Below are 4,919 nucleotides of genomic sequence, written 5' to 3'. Positions count from 1 at the left end.
TGTACAGTTTGGGCATAGTCTTGTGCTATAAGCCTTGATCATTGTAAAAGAGGCATCTCTGTTTAGCTGGGAATTTTTTTTGTTTATTTAGTTGTCTACTACCAATGATTCTATTTGCAATTCTTAGACAATAGAGGAGAGTTATGTTCGCCTTCCCATTCCAACCCGCTCAAAGTGCTTACTATCACTAAGTTAATTGTGTGCACACATCAAATACCAATGACTTATAATTCTTGCCACGACTGCAGTTAATAGACTATTGTTCTTCAACGTCACAAGCTGGTTGGAATTCACATCAAGTACAGGCTTTGAATTGGACATTTCAACATATTCTTGACAACTCTTTTTTACTTTGACTTCTAATTCTATTTCTCAATTGACTTTTTCAACTTTACTTACAAGTGTTAGAGATGAGCTTGGTTTGTGCTCCTACTCCAGTGTTAGAACAAAGCCTTTAACACCTGATGTACTTGGACAACAGATTTGTGTTACACATCTTTGATCTTTTCCTTAAAAATCAATTTCTATATGAAATTCTTTCTTATCAATTTGCATGCATATAAATTGTTCAACACTGTCAGCTCACACCGTGTACTTGATCCAACCATGTAGCCAAAGATGAATCCATCAATAAGAACTTTTCTTGCAAGGTGTGCTTCTAGTTAATATAACTTGAATCCCCTGTTGTCAATTAATTTGTTGATTCATTATGGAATCTATCCAACAAATAATTTAAAGGTAAAGGCCTCCAGTATAAGGCGGTAGGCTAAACATATTAAAAACATGAGCCATGGAAATGGCTGATAATATGAAAGGAGAAAAAAGCAACTTACTTGAAAGCAGAAAGTGTTTTTCATATATTTAACATTATGTATATTATAGAAGTAAAAGATGAATCTTTTATCATATTGTTCAAGTTCCTTTGGAGACAATGCTTAATAGTAAGTGGGTATTATGGTATACATTTTTATTTGCTGGGGCACCCACATTTGCCTAGGATTTTATAACATAAGAAAACCTTTAAATCCCTGAAAAACCTTCCTCGTGAGGATTAGATTGTGTGGATTATGTTGGGTTTTCTTCCCGCAAAGACTATTAATTTGCATAGCATTGTGCAGCTTATGTTGGTTACTCACACAGCAATGTTAAATACAGATACTTTGCCTTGGCCTACTCTGTTTTGTCACTGGGCAATTTGACTTTCAGCATTGAGGGACATTTCTGGGCGTTTTCTGTATTGCTTCATCTCCGGTAACAACCTTAATCTCCTTTCCGAGTTTTTGCTTCATTTCTATTTCATCCATGGACCATGATACAAAATCCTCTTCCATCAATTGTACATTAGCCACTGAGCAACTATAGAGTCTTAGAAATTTGATTCAAAATTATTTCCCGATTGAAATGATTCAGTTATATATATGCTTTCTTGATAATTTAAACTTTATTCCTTTGTGTTGAACTAATGCAAAGTGGTGCCATCGTGACTGTCTTGTTTCTAGTGAACAAACTCTAGAAAAGCTTAGATACAAACTTCAATAGCTTTGCTTATGTCTGTTGGAATTCTGGACTAGTCATATCCCTGTATTGATATTATATTCCACTTGGAATTTTTTTGTCATCCACACATTAAGAAAGTGGAAAACAAATACATGCATGTACATTTACATTTAGAATGCATGCGAAAATTGATTTAGGACTTAGTGTGTGCTCTCTGCTCTATGTTGAAACAATTTCACTTCTCTTTCCTTAGTAGCTAGGATTTTCACTGCAAAAAAGAAAGTAAACGACTGTTTATCATCTTAGATTGCATATTTAGGAATAGTATATGTACATCACGCGATCAACCTTAAAGGCAAACTTCTTAAGGAAGATCAACTGTAAAATACATTTCAATAAACATAAAAACGCTTTGGAACCTAACGCACACCATTTAGAAGTCTAGGCTAGAGACGTGTTCCGGCGTCGTAAAGCCTGGTAACTATCACTTTCATCGTAGGTTGGGTGATTCCTCCTCTTTGAAACGACAAGTGCTAGTACGGACTTGTGCTCCCACGTACCGTCGAGTATATATTGGGAGACCACAGTAGGCTATATCCTTTATCCTTAGGAAGCTGTGTCTGCCGCCCTATCGATCGCAATGCACTGAACACAGCATTCGGGAAGATTGACTGTCGTACCATAAAAAGTATTATGCAGTTTTGCGATTGGTTTGGTAATCCCCCTGTCTAGATATCCAGAGTAGTCACTTTCGTTCCTTTTCGGACTCCTTAAAAGAAAAGGACCATCTGAGCACTTGTCACTTCAGGCTCGTTAAAAATCGAAGGCGACTAGAGTCATCTTTAGCTTTTTCTCGACTCTTAAAAATTGAAAAAGCAAATTGTGTCAAAGTGTCATAAAATTTATTTAAATCGGAATAACCTCACTGTTCCCTCATTGGTCTTAGGGTGAGAAAATGGAGTCCACCAATCAAGGATTTCCCCTTGGAGGAATCCTGCTCCCTTTTCCTCTAGGGGAGATGTTGGTGCACCTCATATGGCTACATTGTCCCTTCTAGGGCTTGCAATTGGCCTTCCAGTATGATTTTTCTTGACCTCTACTATTCAAAACACCGTGATTCTTGAACAATCAACTCAGCAACCAGATGATACTAGAGTTACCCAAATCGAAGGCGACTAGAATCATCTTTAGCTTTTTCTCGACTCTTAAAATTTGAAAAAGAAAGTTGTGTCAAAGTGTCATAAAATTTATTCAAATCGGAATAACATCACTGCTCCCTCATTGGTCTCAGTTTGACAAAATGGAGTCCACCAATCAAGATTTTCCCTTGGGGGAATCCTACTCCCTTTTCCTCTAGGGGAGATGTTGGTGTACCTCATATGGCTACATTGTCCCTTCCAAGGCTTGCACTTCGCCTGCTGGTATGGCTTTTCTCGACCTCTAGCGTTCAAAACACCATGATTCTTGGGCAATCAAATCAGCAACCAGATGATACTAGAGTTACCCCCAAACCTTCTATTTCGTTTGTTTCTCCCTCTCCTTCCTCTGCGCTTGGTGGAACTATGCTTAAAAAAAAAATGATCATATAAAAGTTGTTGTAATAAATATCTTTCTTCATTATGTTTACAAGCTTAGATGCCCACTCATTTAGAAAAAAACTGAACATGCTTCTTTCCCTTTAATTCATATTTTTTCAAGTAATGTTGTAGGAATGTAATGAATTTTAAACATCTTACGTGAAGAAAATAACATTTTTGTGTTTTGTTTTGTACCAGAAAATGACAACAAACCTTACTGAAAATGCAATTTCCTGAATGTTATCTGGATCAACTCATATTCAGCCATACCTACAAATTGGTGAACTTGAGCCAATACAATCAATGCAAAATTCAACTCCACGATATCATACTGCAATTTCAGACGGAACACATAAGAAACACATCATGCTTCCAAAAGATTTCAATGATCTCGTAGCAATAGGCTTGCTACAAAAGGGTTCTATTATATATGTTAAAAGTTGGACTACCTCAGCTATTGGTCCTTCAACGTAAGTTTGTTATAAATTTCTTATTTCAAATTTAACATTTTTTATTTATAACACAACCGCTTCTAACAATTATCCCTTTGACTCTCATTTGTCGTGTAGGTCTATAAATCTAATAGACTTTGAAATATCTACTTCATTTGCACCCTTAATTGGCAATCCAAAAACTATGAGTATCCCCATCACATCTGATGAAAACACTCCATCCTCATCGGATCCACATCCTTCATCAAAAATACACTGTCCTCTTCCAACTACTCCAACTCCGTCCGTTCTACCATTTCAAATTCCCATCAAATCGTTAAACCCTTACCACTCAAACTGGTGCATAAAAGGATACGTCCAAATGAAAACAGCTCTTCGACAGTTTCAGAATCAATACGGACCCGGTAAAGTGTTTGGTTTTGACCTGTTCGATACAGAGGGTGGAGAAATACATATTACATGTTTCAACAATGTCGTAGATTATTTTTTCGACAAAATCCAAAATGAAAATGTCTACATTGTCTCTAAAGGGAATGTAAAAATGGCTAATAAGCAATACAACCACTTGAACAATGACTGGGAAATTTTGTTAAATGCAACATCTACCATAGAACATGTTGCCAACGAAAAAAAACATAAACCAATAGTGCGATTCAATATAAAATCAATTGATGATATCAGAACAACAAACGTCAACTCCATTTTTGATATTCTTGGTGTTGTCACAGACATTTCCAGTGTATGCACTATACGTAGAAAAGACAGCTATGAAGTCAATAAACAAACAGTACAGCTTCGAGACATGTCAGGGTATAGCATAGATGCAATCTTTTGGGGAGATAATTTTAATGTCGTGTCACAGGAAATCTCCTCCCTATGTGCTACAGGAAATAACCCCATCATTGCAATCAAATCTGCACGTGTTGGAGAATTTAATGGAAAAAATATCGGCACTACAACGAGATCCATTGTTCTTGTAGATCCTGACATTGAAGAGGCCCATGCGCTAAAGTCGTGGTTTAAAAAAGAAGGTTCGACTGCAGCTTCTACATCTTTGACAACAAGATCTCCTTTTGGCCACCAACAAAAAAAAATAACAATTGCTGACATTTACAGTATGGATTCCTTAGAGAAACCAACATTTTTCCAATTAAAGGGCACAATAACAAAAATTGGGATGGATAGTTTTTACTACATTTCTTGCCCGTCGATTGTTGGTGGGAAAAAATGCATGAAAAAACTTATTCCACAAAATACAGGGATGTGGTTCTGTCCAAAATGCAACGCTGAAGTAAGCGACTGTGATTACAGATACTTATTGAAAATCGACATACAAGATCACACTGGTGAATTGGCTTCAACTGTTTCTTTCGAAGACGCGGGCTCTACAATT

The sequence above is a fragment of the Pinus tabuliformis genome, chromosome 9 (genome assembly GCF_031772625.1).
Source record: "Pinus tabuliformis cultivar Carrire ecotype Pingquan chromosome 9, CPIR1, whole genome shotgun sequence".
Lineage (NCBI taxonomy): Eukaryota > Viridiplantae > Streptophyta > Pinopsida > Pinales > Pinaceae > Pinus > Pinus tabuliformis.
This window is presented reverse-complemented; position numbering follows the sequence as displayed.